The sequence below is a fragment of the Lactuca serriola genome, chromosome 5 (genome assembly GCF_051521515.1).
Source record: "Lactuca serriola cultivar US96UC23 chromosome 5, Lser_US96UC23_V15, whole genome shotgun sequence".
Classification (NCBI taxonomy): domain Eukaryota; kingdom Viridiplantae; phylum Streptophyta; class Magnoliopsida; order Asterales; family Asteraceae; genus Lactuca; species Lactuca serriola.
Window position 1 is genome coordinate 250,415,750 of NC_136412.1, and position 15,437 is coordinate 250,431,186.

Here is a 15,437-nt window from a genome sequence, read left to right on the forward strand (position 1 = left end):
TGAGTTCTCGATCCAACTGAATGATTTTGGATGCTTTGTTATCACGAAAAACCCTTTCAAGGTTTTCCCAAACTTCATAGGTTGTTGCCTGCTTCTTGAAAATCATGTTGAGAAGTGGTACAGAGAGTGTACCATATAACCATGATCTTACGATAGAGTCAACACGAAGCCAAGAAGTTTTCGTAGCAGAAGATGCTTCAGCAGTTTTCTCTTTATCTTTGTCGCTTGATGCAGTGATAGGAGGTTGAAGATGGTCATCTACAACATACCCAATACAGTGAAGTTCAAATAATTCTCACCAAATGTCATAGTTCATCTGATCCAAGTCCAGAACAAAGGGAACTGCATGCTTGATATTGATTGTTGATGAAGGCTTGTCATTCATGGGTAGAGACATGATGAGGAGAAGAAGAAAAGAAGACCGATAGAGAAAGAATGAAGATGAGAGATCAACCAATCAACAAGGAAGGAGATGTCGACTTAGGGTTGAAAGGTAATCAGGGAATGCTCTGATACCATGTTATTGATAGAATTTCTCGTAACCCTCTCTCATTCCATGAAACAATATATATATATATATATATATATATATATATATATATATATATATATATATATATATATATATATATACACACAAAGTGCACATAGGTATAGAAAATGGGCCACAATATGGGCTGGCCATAATAATGAAACATAAATAAACTATTAAGGCTACGTTAACAGTAACACTTTAATCTATTTCGCTCGTATACGTCGACAAAATAGACTCATAGAGTGTAATGTCCTCTTTTATTATTTTATTTATTTTATTAATTTAGTAATTTCGTTTGAAATACCCTTTACTCTACCGACATACTTTCATACGTTTAACACTCTTTAACCTTTATTTGAAAAAAAAAAAAAAAAAAAAAAAACCTTATAAATCTTTCTTCCATCATATTTATCCTTGGTAGTAGTAAGAGGGGGGGGGGGGGGGGGGGGGGGGGGGTTTAACGAAATTTGATAAACATTAATAACAAAAACTTAAAAAAAAAAAAAAAAAAAAAAAAAATTAGAATAAAAGTTACATATTTTAAAGTACATATAAGATTTTAAAATTATAACTATTTGGTATTTATCAATATTTAAATATGTTGGTTTGTTCGAGTGTCAGGACCCTCGTTGGACAATTACCATACCAAGTACTAAATCTCTGTAATGGTTGTGCTGGCCCTTGGGCCTGGTTACTGTCTAGTACTCTTTAATATAATTCCATTCAATATTTAATAAATTACAAGGCGATACTACGTAAGTTTAAGGAGTACTCCTGTAATCTACTAACCTTATGGTTTAAGTTCAATTTTACGTGCCAATATTAAACTATTAAATACGAAATATCATAGCTATGTTTCAATGTATATGAGAACTTCATTAGTTTACTACGTTTGGGATTTAGGTATGGTGGTTATTCTACCTAAAATTTGAGTTGAATAAAGTATTTGCAACCTTTTGCTCCATGAAAAATATCGTCCAGGTTTTCACCTTAGTTTGACTGAATTCATAATCACATCAGTTTCTCCCTATAAATACGATTCATATCTTCAATTAATTTCAGTAAACTTATCGCAATGGGATACCCACATTACATTTCTCTTGTTTATGTTGTTTTCGTATCATTCCTACATTTCTCTCATTCACATAATGCACCACAAGACTATGTGAAGGCCCACAATGATGTTCGAAAGGTGGTTGGTATGGGGCCAATGAAGTGGGATGCAAATGTGGCTAAATTTGCAGAAAGTTATGCCAATAAAAGGAAGGATTGCGCGCTAATACACTCACACAATCCAAAATATGGTGAGAATATTGCATGGGGCACGGGAGAGTTCACGGGTTTGGATGCAGTTAAGTTGTGGGCGGATGAGAAGCGTGATTACGATTATAATTCAAACACATGTAAGCCGTTCAAGATGTGTGGGCATTATACTCAAATGGTTTGGAAAAACTCGATTCGCATTGGGTGTGCTAGGGCTAAGTGCATGAATGGTGCATGGTTTGTGACTTGCAATTATGATCCTCCTGGTAACTACATTGGCGAAAAACCTTATTAATTAATGATCGACCAATATAGATGTATGTTAGGAATGTGTTTGTGTATAGTGTTTAATTTGAGAAAGAAAACCAGAAAAATATGAATGTACCAAAACTGTGTTATTAACCAGCATTAATCCACTACAAAAATAAGGAGCTATGACGACGACACATATCCCGACAATCGAAGTCGTCACTATAAGTCGAGCTATGCCGACGACTTGTCGTCGTCATATCGTTTGTCAACTTTGACCAAAAGAGTTATGTCGACAACATGTCATCACCAGCGATCTGGCGGGACCGACGAAATTATTCGTGGTATTCTGAAAATTTATGCTAACGACATGTCGTCGGTATAGGTGACGACAAATCTAATTTCTATTTATTTTTATTCCATGGTGAAGAATATCAGAACGACATATTTTTTGTATTATTTTGAACAATGTTAAGTGCTTATTATAATATTAAACTTGAATTCGATATTTTGGATTTGAACAATAGTAACTAGTTATTATATCTCAATTGATATATGTTGCGAAATGCTTGGATTTGTTAAAAATGCAGGAATGGTAATGTACAGAATCTGTATTAAAAAAACAAAAAAACAAACAAACAAACCAAAAACACCTAGTGGCTTTCCTAACGACAAGTTGTCGCTATAGATATTTAATCGACAACTGTGAAGAACTTGTGGCGATGGCAAATTGTCATAATAGCTGGTACCTATACCAACATGTCGTCGCTAAGCTATCCCAACGACATGTCGCCGCCACAGGTAATAAATAAAACTTTATTTTTTTTTCCAAAATATCCTCGACGAAACTTTTACCAAAGAAAAATCATCGGAATAGGCGAAACCTATGCCAACGACACCTTTGCCGACGTCTATTTTGACCTATGTCGATAGCCTATGCCAACGACTCAGTATCAACGACATAACGTCGGTATACCCTATAACGACGACATGTCGTCGGTTAAGGGTCAGGAATTATCGCCGTCATAGGGGGTTAATGCTATAGTCATCGTAACATTGATAAAATTTGAATAAATTATGAGGGTTTGTCATACTTAGATTATTATTTTTTCGGATAACAATTATTCATTGATTGTTTTTTTGTGACTTAGATCATCTCCAACCCACATCCATTCCTCCCACCACTCCATAACCATCCCAAAAATATAAAATAAAATAAAGTAACAAATGAGGTAAATAAGGTTTGTGTTGGATTAAGGTGTTAAGGCTCATAATTAAATTGGTAGATACGTGTAATGAGACGCAAAATCATTTTTTGGTTGCCCTCGTAACTAAAACTTTGTTAGAATAACATTTGTTAAGAGAGAATGATTTATTTGATTTGGTATGTGATTAATAAATTGCAATAAATGATATTTTAGTATATTATCTGATTAATATATTAATTTAAAATAGTAATAATTAATTAAAAATTAATTAGAATTAATTTCAAGATTAATTAGAATTAACTGAGAGTGAAAGGACTAAGTTGTATTTGTTTAATAGTTGAACAAATGAGAGCTTCCATAACCTTCCTATTGGGGATGGTTTTTGAGGCCCTAATTAGGGTTTCTGGAAGCCTCTGTGATGATAAGAAAACTAGATAACCACCTGGATTTGAAATAATAATATCATATGTTCAAATTAGTATTTATAGGTTTCCTGAGCTTGTATAAAAAGGGCCTTAGGGTCTCATATTTTTGGCCACTTGTTATCTCAGAAGAATACCTTATTTCTGTCTCTCCTTCATTTCTCCTAAAGTGTCTTCTATTTCTAGAGTTTGGGTACAAACCATTAGAGGCATCATAGTTTTGGTGCTATCTTCTCAAGCACTACAAAGGAATGATTGAATTGATTTGTTTGCTATAACAAATCTAAGGTATGTAGCCCTAATTCCTTGTTTTTGAAATTTGCTAGAGTTCATGTTAGTTTTGTTGTTCATGCATGTTGCCTTCAAAATGTTAAGACATAGATCATTATAGTTTGCATGTGTTGTTTTTAATTGTTAAGTGATTTTCCGCATTGTACGTGTAATTATAACCTATAAATTACATCAGTGGTATCAGAGCTATCTGGTTGTCTAACATTGAAAGTGCATGAAATGAATTGAACAAAAAAGTTTCAAAATCTATTTCTCACGACGTAACAGAGCCTCTGTCAAGATGTGACTTTAACTTAAAACAAAAATTTCAAGATTTTCTACCTAATCTTATTTGTATGGTTATTTTTTATGATTATTTGATTTGAATTATGCTAAAATCCGATCTTTTCATGCCTTATATAATTAAAATAAAAAAAAAACTAAATATTAGGAGATAAACTTGAATAAGATAACATTCATTATAAGCTTAATGTAAATTATCCTTATAAATCTAATAATAAATTTAATTATAAGATTACTCAACAGGTAATTATAAATCCTTGATATATATATATATATATATATATATATATATATATATATATATATATATATATATATATATATATATATATAAACGTTTAATACTATATGTATAAGAAAAGTTAGTCGAATCAGTAGTAGGTGATGTGTGCAAGTAGCTACACCTAGTTTTAATATTTATAACCTAACTACCTTAGCTAACTAATTGCACCTAGGCAATGTACCTAGTCAAAATTATAAAATAGTCGGGTAAGTCGGATGTCGATCTCAGGGAACGGTATTGATCAGTTAACCTATCTACTATTAAATTAACCTAAATTATCAACAAAGTTGGGGTTTTTATCTGATTTTACAAGACTAGATGAACTTAATTCTACTAACACGAAATTCAACCAATTACTAAAAACACTCCTGTTTAGTTTGAATCCACTTCTTCTATCTGGTTAGCTAACAATTATGGATTGTCAAAGTTGGTTTTCTAATTTATATTATATTAATAATTTAAGTCTAAATTTACCAATAATTGACTTATTCATGTAAAACAATGCGTGTTCACACACAATCAAACACAGAATTAGTTATAGTGATGCATAGGCTATGGTAGATTTATTATGTAAACAAAATTATAGTCACAATTATGTTCTCCAACACAGCTAAATTTAATTACCTTAATTTCTATCTAAGATTGGGTTGATCCTAGCTCTAGCAATTCAATGTTCACTAAATCACTAGGTTTCAAGTTCATGTAATTCAATAATCACTAAGCTACATAGAACATGAATTCAAGCAACTAAAGAATCAAATGCAAGCATGCTAGGTAATAATAATCAAACACAAGCAATTTACCAACTAATCAAATGCATTAATAATTAAACTAAACCATATGTCAGAAGCTTCATTTAGCTAAACAAGAGTAGCTAGATTTAGCTACTCATAGCAACAATCAAATAAGCACAAATCAATGTAATTAACATGTTCATAAGTACCAAACAAATAAACTTATTAGTAACCTTCACTCCTTTGGTGTTGAAGCCCTTTTTCCAGAACTTCTCTCCTGCTAAAAATCATCTTCTGAAAACCTTCCAACCATCCAAAAGTCTCCCAAATCGTAATGGACTAAGATATTTATAATTTCTGATTTTGCCGAGTTCACGTCGTGAGCCTATAAGCCTTACGTCGTGAGTATGAGATAAACGTGTTCGACAATGACTCTTTCATCTGGATGCATATCTTCTAGATTACTCCACTCAAATCGTGAGTCTTCAATTGCTCACGTCATGAGTACGTTTTTTGCTGAGTTGTTATTCTTCTTTCCTTCAAGCCTCCAAAGTTCCATGTTTTGTCAACTTTTGTCCCTCTCTTCGAAAATGCTTCTATTTGGCTGCAAAATATAATTTAAGCTTATAAGTACCCATATTCTATGAAAATAACCAAATTATTAGTAAAAATGTAAATAAATATTGCCTAAAAATATGTATAAATACGGCAATATCAAAATACCCCACACCCATGTTTTGCTTGTTCTTTAGTGCTCGTTTGTCGATCACTAAATGAGTTAAAAACTTACTTATTGTCCCCGAATTTTACAATTTACATCATTTTTTGAGCTTAAAAAGATAAATTTATGTTAATGAATATAATAGACCTAATGTTTCCCGATTGGCCTCAACTCGTCGAGTACCTTCAGCTACTCGTCGAGTTCCTAGCATAACTCGCCAACTCGCCGAGTCACTTGAATGACTCATCGAGTTCCTAGTGTTAGTGACCGCAATTCCTTGGCCAACTCATTGAGTTTTCCCCTTACAACTCGTCACGTTTATACGTGTCCAAAGGTTGGGAAAACCCTAGCCGACTCACGGATTCACTCATCTGACTCATCGAGCCCGTGGCTATCTTCATCGAACTCACCGAGTCGACCTTGTGACTCGCCGATTCCCTTTAGTCCTTCATCCATACAGAGGCTTTTTAAGCCATGCTAAGGCTCCAAATTATAGATCCAACTTCCTAAGGCATGTTTATCACGTAAAGTTACAAACTTTACGTGTAAGCAATGCTCTAAAGTCTTAAAATGACAACACCAAGCTTGTAAAGAAGTCTCACACTTGACAAAGCTGATAACTTTATGGATCTAGTGGCCAAACGGAGTCCAGATCTGAAGTTGCAACTTTAGATGTTGGCTCAAACACACGAAACCTTTTCTAAAACCCACCCAAAAGAGATTAAATATGAAATGAGCCAAGGAAACAGCCTAATACCTTCAAGAGAGTGCCAACTAAAGTAGATCTTTGCTTCCCACGAGTTCCTTTCTTCAATTTACTTGTTTTTCCCCAAGTGTTCCCTCACCAAGATCCCTCTTCTAAGCTTTACACACACCAAAGAACACACACACGTGCGTGATTTAGGGTTTAAGAGTGTCAAGGAGCTGTAAAGGGGAGGCTAGGGGAGGCCAATGATCCTTTAAATAGGATGCAATACCCCAGAATTTAGGGTTTTATCTGCCAGCTCCTACTCATCGAGTCCCTTCTTGGACTCGGCGAGTAGGTCGCTAAAACACGTGGACTAACCCGCTGCTACTCGACGAGTAGGGCAACCAACTCATCGAGTAGACCTTGGAAATCAAGAAAATTCTTATATAAAATCAATATATGAGAATCGGGGTGTTACAAGCCTTGAATATTTAACTCAGTTAAAACATTAAGGGTTTACATCTACTAACTAAAACTATCTCTCTTATTATAGATGTCTGGAAACAGTGATGCTCTTGCTGCTCAAACCTCTAGTCAAAATTCCAACTTCACTCTCTTGTCGATTCTATCAAAGGAGAAGTCTCGGTCTAAGCTACATGGACAGGATGTGAATTCTAAAAATGACTCTTCTCTACGAGAACAAAAAGTATGTTATCAGTAAGCCTCTTCTTGAAATCGATGAGACGACTGATACTCCTAATGAAATAGCTTTCTATAATAAATATCATGACAAAGTGACTAAGGTCACTTGGATAATGGTTGCAACCATGGCACCTGAGCTACATAGGTTCTACAAATCCTGTTCAAAAGTTTCACAAGAAAGTGAGACAAGAACGCTATGAAGTGGTCAAGTCTCTTATGGCATCCAAGTTACAGGAACACAAATTTTTTTTGCCTCCTAAACTCCTTACCTCTTAGTTATGACCCGTTCATATTAACTTATCATTTAAACAATACAGATATGACGTTGACCCAACTCCCCAACTTGTTGCAGACTGTTGAGTCGGGAATGAAGAAAAATCATGTCTCTTCTACGACAATGTACTCATGTCCTGGCTATTGGTAAAAATAGAGGAAAGAAGAGGAAGTCCACCTTCCAATCGAACAAGAAGGGAAAGGCCCATGTTGGAGCGTCTGACAGTAGGTCAAAGGCAAAGCCCGAATTCGAAGTCCTTGCTTTTAGTGATCTAAAGGAGGCCACTAGATTTCATTTTGGCGAAAAGGGCGTTGGAATAGAAGCTGCCTAAAGTACCATCAAGAGTTGAAATAAGTGAAGATTAAGCCATCTAGCTCCTTATCAGGTACATACACTATTCAAATCAATAACACACAACTTTCTCATTCATGGGTCCTTGATACAGGATGTGGTTTTCATATTTGTTCTGATATGTAGGGTCTAACAGAAAGTAAGGAAGTTGAGAATGGAAGATTGAATCTGGTCATGAGGAATAATCGTTCTTCACATGATACCAAGATTGGGACTTATGAACTTGTTCTTGATAGTGGTGTTAGGGTTGATTTGATTAATTGATGTTATTCATAAAAAACGACAAGAAACATTATTTCATTTCATGAATTGTTCACACAAGGTTTTCGGTATTCGTTTTATAATGACAATGGTTCAATTTTGGTTTATAAAAATGGTGTTTTTATATTCAATGTATTTCCTTGTAATGCTGTGTATGAAAGTATGATGTGTGTTGATAACTTAGGCAATATTGTATTCTATATTGATGATGGATTAAGGTGTCTACGTCAATAACTAAATTGGTATATTATTTAATTAGAAGCAAAGTCTTTTTTTGGTTGCCCTAAAACAAGTAATTGATTAGAATGACAGTTGGAGATAGAGGATGATTTGTTAGTTTATTATACGAATAATAAATTAATTGAAAATTGAAATATATTATTTATTAATATATTATATGATTAATATATTAAGTGGAAATAGTAATGATTAATTGATTAATTAGAATTAATTTGGATTTCATTCCAGGATTAATTATAATTAATCATTCAAGGACTCTTTGGTTTCCATGGGAGTTTCCTTAAGGAAGTACAAATAGGACACCATGGGTGCCTATTTTCACGAACCTTTTCTTGCTTTCACAGAGCTAAAATTTTGCTCAAGCCTCCTCTTTACTCAAGTCTTCTTGCTACTAGGAGTTTCGGTCCAAGCCATTAGAGGCATCCATTCCTTTGTTGCTAGCTTTCCAAGATCTTGAAGAAGGATTCTACTTTGATTATTTGCAATAATTATCAAAAGGTATGCAACCCTAATTTTTTATGAATTTCGATTTCATAGCCTCTCTCCTAGGGTTGCTAGATATTCAGAGTTAGTTGCTATCAATAAAGAAAACATAAATCATTTCTAGGTTGCATGTGAACTTAAGGGTTTAAGTGTTTTTCCGTCACAAGTAATTTTTTGTTTATAACCTAGAAAAACCCATCAGTGGTATTAGTACCTAGGTTTTATATTTGATTGTGCACTAATATGAATTGGTCAAAAGAAGGATAAGGGATTATGATTAAATTTGAATTATTAAAATTAACTTTTTAATTGATAAATAATTGTTTATTCCATGAAATTAAATTATTTAATTAATTGTTTAATTGGTGAATAACATGACTTAAATTTATTTAATTAATTGTTTAATTAAGATAAATGATTAAATCAATATTTAGTTTAAAATTAATTATTATTAGTTTAATTTGAAAGATTAATTTTAAACCCTAGTATTTTGAAAAGTTTGAAATACACCTTATACGATGTGTGTGTGTGTGTGTATATATATATATATATATATATATATATATATATATATATATATTGGGTTAGGTTATTTTGTTTTCACTATCTATTGTGTGCATGTATGACTGATTCTGGACTAATCATTTTAGTTATTTTAAGAAAGTAATTAATACATATTACATGTTGAAGATATAATAGGTATTAATTACATCTTCATCATTTAATAAGCATTAATTACTTTCTTAAAATAACTAAAATGATTGGTCCAGAATCAATCATACAGGCACACAATAGATAGTGAAAACATTTGAACCTAACTCTCTCTCTCTCTCTCTCTCTCTATATATATATATATATATATATATATATATATATATATATATAGAGAGAGAGAGAGAGAGAGTTAGGTTCGTATATGAACCTTAGTTATTGTGTGACTGTATAACCAATTCTGAACCAATCACCATCTAGGGGCAAATTAGGAAAATTGTATAATATTAATTTACTAACAAAATATTGCGTTCCTATATTTATGGAAATTTACGAGATCACGTAGCAGTTTAATATTCCTCTCTTTATTGCCTTTTACCTCTACTCTTTAGTAATTTTACCCAACTACTATTCATCGTCTTCTACATCTACCTCTGACTCTCTGTGAGATTACTTCTTCTTTTTTCTTTATTCTGACATGCAACTTACACTTATGAAAATCGCCCTCTCTTTACTCCTTCTACTCCGATCTTCAAATTTAACCCGACACTACGCATCATCTTGTACATCTGGCTCTCCTTATTCTTGTCTTTTTATTCAGACCTACAACTTAAGAAATAGAAAAGGAGGGGTCGTTCTTGCTTTCTTTTTCCCGATTTTCTTTATTCTTAAAGAATGTTATTTGTGTTTATTCCATTTTGGCATGTATCATGTGCAATATATGTGAGAAACAAACAATATTATTCTGTAACTATATACCAAAAATCCACAGTGTGTAAAAGTATGTTGATAAAAACCTTAACATAAACAAACTTATGATTTGATAAAAAAAAAAGATATAACAAATGTATAGATTCTATAAGAATAAGTAGATTAAACAAACAATTCCTTTATTTTACTAATAAGGGATGTTCACTTTGTTTGTATATGTGGATTCTGTAAAGAAAGTCAAAAACACCAAATCTTCCCAACTTGAACAGTTTATTCACTATAAACCAGTTCGATTATACATCAACTTACACCAGAAACCTCTCTACATTAACACTCACTCTCAAATGTACAAATAAGAACAAGATCTAAAAAATATCAGTAGAACAATGAAAACCCTAACTGAGAAACCCTAAACGAGAGAAAATATTTGAGAAGTAATATCTGCAATCTATCTACAATGAGAGAAGCACTAACATTAAATACATCGGGTCTTCAACAGAAAACGGAGTAACCATGACCCATAAAGATCCGCGTACAAACCTGAACAACTCTTTCCTGCATAAAACTTTGACAAACACCCCTTCGAATAATAACAACTAAACACAATATACCTTTAAACAATTAATGTTTATGTTTGAGTATAGAATATATATTTCAACACCCCCCCCCCCCACAAACTAAACATTAACTATTATTTTTATTATTAAAAACATTAATAAGACCAAGACGATTAGAAATATATTCATGCTGACCAACACCTAATGCTTTAGTCAAAATATCTGCATTTTGATTTGAAGAATCAATCTTATTTATTTTAAAAACACCTTTTTCAATTTTTTCTCTAATAAAATGGAGATCAACTTCAAAATGTTTAGTTTTTTCATGAAATACAGGATTTAAAGATAATTTATGTGACATCCCCAAAATCTTGGCCAGAAAAGACCGGTTTCATTTATGCTTTTTAAAATAATTTCAGAGTAAATCCTTTTGATTTAAAAGAGTTGCGGAATTTGTTCCCAAAACAAAATATGATAAAATAATATTTATCGAAGCATTTCAACAAGAGATGCATTTTCATTATATAATCAAAACTCGGGATGTCATGTTCCGATACAGACCATAAAGCATAAACGATAACATTACAAGTCATTCAACAAATATATACATATACAGACTTGTAAACAAAACAACTCGATGATTCATCCATCTTATACCCTTGCGCCACTTCCTGTAATACAAATAAAACTGAGTGGGTCAGGCTTGGAAGCCTGATGAGCATATAGGGTTTTCAACCCACAATAAATAATTATATTTAATTTCACCAACCAACAACAACCCGATTAACCATTCCCGTTATCCTCACTTTACGTCCCTAAAACAACATCTATCTCAAGGGACCTAATCTAGGATTTTCATCGGGACGAACATTACTGCTAAGGGGTTTCCTCAACAATAGATGTCCTAAAGGTAACCATGAGGGGGATAGAGTGCACCGGTGAACACATCGTTCATAACACCTACAGGTTATGAACCTGCTAGCATTCCACTGGACTGTCTAGAAAGAGTATGTGGTCGTTATCCATACTCCGCTGAATAACTAGATCAACAACAACAACATCGAGGCCTCTCATCTGTTTATTACACACCAACTATCAACCCATGTTCTACCCAACATATTAGTAGATAAAAATATATATTTTTATACATAGTTTAAAACCTGTATAACATTTTCATTCAATACATATTCCACATAACAGATGACGCACACCCACATAACACGTATTTCATAGAAAGCAAATCAGATCTATGAGATAGAAGAGAGTGAATATACATTCACACACATAACAACAAAATTATACACATAACATGTATTTCGTATAAAATACTTCATAATTATGCGTTAGAAGAAAGTAACTACACACTCACTTGATCAGAAGATGATCGGGCAGCACTACGGCTTGCAGAAGTAGTGTTTCTCTGTAGATCTGGAAGATCTCCACAAAAATCAAACTTCTCGCGGGCAGAGCTTCGACTCGGGAATAACGCTCTTCGGGAGTCTCGGGGCTTTGGATCTTGCTTCGGGGCTCGGGAATATTACCGAGGCTTCGGGGTATAAACGGCACGCTAAACGAGGAAAAACTAGAGAGAAAAGGATGGAAATTGTAAAAAAAAACTAAGGCTGCCATCGCAAGCCTTTTATAGGGTTGATCCTCGGAAGTACGCTGGGCGTAACTTCAGGGTATGCGGGCGTAATGCCTCGGTTGCCGTCATCGCTTGCGTCATCGGCCCTCTACGTCATCGCATACGAACTCCGAACACTTGAGTGGAACGCTGGGCGTACACCAGTACGCTGAGCGTACTTCGGATGAGTCCGCTGACTCCTCTTCGGATAATATCGGAAGTTTGAATTAAAATTAAATATTAAATATTTAATAAACTTTCAAAATTCATATCTCCCTCATATGAACACCGTTTTCGATGTTCTTTATATCCACGCGTAGGTGAGACTACGCTCCGCAACTTTTGTTTAGACTCCGTCGGCTAATTTTGACTTTATTTTTATTATTTATTTTTAGTACGCCGGGACAGAAAAACTTCGTTATAAATTCATAACTTCTTCGTCCAACGTCCGTTCTTGCCTAACTTTTCATCGTTTCGCTACTAACAACGAGATCTTCGATTCTCGTTGAGATTGTTTCGGCTAAAAACCGTTCGATCGCAAATCGAGTATTCGGGTTGCATACCGCTAAATCGAAACTTCAGAAAATCATAACTTCCTCATACGAAGTCAGATTTGGGCGTTCTATATATATTCGGAAACCTCGTTTCAACTACTACAACATTATCCAAAGATATCAAGTTTATTTTACACTTAAATTTTGACGCTCATTTTATTCTTAATTAATCAAACCACATAATTAAGCAATTAAGCACAAAACACATAATACTCAAATAATACACTTCTATTATTTCAAAACGGGTTACAAAGGTTAACCTAGACTATTATATCAACATTAATGACAAGCCCAGAAACACAGACGTTACAATTCTCTCTACCTTAGAATGATTCCGTCCCCGGAATCACACATCAACAAACAAATGCGGATAGCGACCCATCATGTCACTCTCCGTCTCCCAGGTGAGATTCGGCCCATTCGTGTGTTTCCATCGGACAAGCACTAACTCGACCATCTTGCATCGCAACTTCTTAGTCTTTTGGTCAACGATTGCCTCTGGTTCTTCAATCAACCTTTTGTTCTCATCGATTCTCAACTCCGAAAGTGGAATCATGTCGGGAACTTCTCCCGTGAACTTCCTCAAATAACACACATGAAAAGTGTTATGAATTCCATTCAGTTCTTCTGGTAGTTCGAGCTTGTAAGCTTGGTTCCTAATCCTCTGAAGAACTTTAAACGGTCCAATAAACCTTGGACTTAATTTTCCCCTTTTACCAAATCTTATAAGTCCCTTCCACAGCGAGACTTTAAGCAAAACCGAATCTCCAACTTCAAAAGTCATCGGTCTTCGCTTGTTGTCAGCATAGCTCTTTTGACGATCCTGAGTTGCTAACATTCTTTCCCTAATTATTTTCAAATTTTCAGCAGTTTGATGGACTATCTCCGGTCCCATAAACTGCTTTTCCCCAACCTCAAGCCAACAAGATGGCGTACGACACTTCTGTCCATACAAAGCTTGATAAGGTGCCATCTTTATGCTCGAGTAGAAACTATTATTGTAGGAAAATTCTGCCAAAGGTAAATGTTCATCCCAATTACCTTGGAATTCCAGGGTACATGCTCTCAGCATATCTTCAAGTGTTTGTATCGTCCGTTCGCTCTGATCATCAGTCTGTGGATGGTAAGTTGTACTTAAACACAACTTGGTACCCAATTCCTCTTGTAGACTTTTCCAAAATGGCGAGGTGAAACGGCTGTCACGATCTGACACAATCGTTAACGGAACACCGTGAAGCCTCACAATTTCCTTCACGTAAGAATTTCCAAGCTTATCCATAGACCATTTCTCCTTGGCCGCTGTGAAATGTGCACTCTTAGTGAATCGATCAACGACCACCCAAATCATGTCGTGACCACTTTTTGTTCTGGGCAGTTTAGTGACAAAATCCATAGCAATGTCTTCCCACTTACCCATAAGCACAGGCAATGGTTCTAAACTCCCGTACGGTTTCTGATGTTGTGTCTTGACTCTCACATAAGTCACACACTCGGCCACATACTTTGCAACGTCAAGCTTCATCGTCGGCCACCAGTAGTAGGGTTTCAGGTCCCTATACATTTTAGTGCTACCGGGATGAATCGAGTACATGGTCTTGTGAGCTTCTTCCATCAGAAGATCTCTAATTCCTCCTATCTTAGGTATCCAAATCCGATCTTGGAACACCTTCAATCCATGACTGTTTATACCGAACACCAACGTTTTGCCCAAACGTTCCTCCTTTCGGTCATTCTTCTCAGAAGCTTCCTCTTGAGCTTTCTTTATACTTTCCATAATTGTCGAGACAACTTCAATTCTCAACGCTCTTGGCCTTTTCCTTTCAAGATTGACTTTCTGACTGAGAGCATCAGCAACTACATTAGCTTTACCAGGGTGGTAAAGTATCTCACAGTCGTAGTCCTTAAGTAACTCTAGCCAGCGTCGTTTCCTCATATTCAATTCTTTCTGATTAAAGAGACATTGGAGACTCTTATGATCAGTAAAAAGTTTGCACTTCGTGCCATAGAGGTAATGCCTCCATATTTTCAGAGCGAAAACTACCGCTGCCAACTCCAAATCATGAGTCGGGTAGTTTTTTTCATGCTCTTTCAATTGTCGAGACGCATATGCGATCACCTTTTCTCGTTGGGTAAAAACAAAACCCAATCCAACCCCAAACGCATCGCTATAAACAACAAAGTCTTCAACTCCATTGGGTAGAGAAAGTATCGGTGCCTCACATAGTTTCTTCTTTAGCTTCTCGAATGCTTCTTTATGCTTATCACTCCAAGCATAAGTAGCTCCTTTGTGGGT

General features: G+C 34.7%; 1 pseudogene; it reads left to right on the top strand.

Annotated features, from left to right (window-relative positions):
- Positions 1–1,548: 1,548 nt before the first annotated feature.
- On the top strand, positions 1,549–2,548 carry LOC145051552 (pathogenesis-related protein PR-1 type pseudogene; annotated as a pseudogene).
- Positions 2,549–15,437: the final 12,889 nt, after the last annotated feature.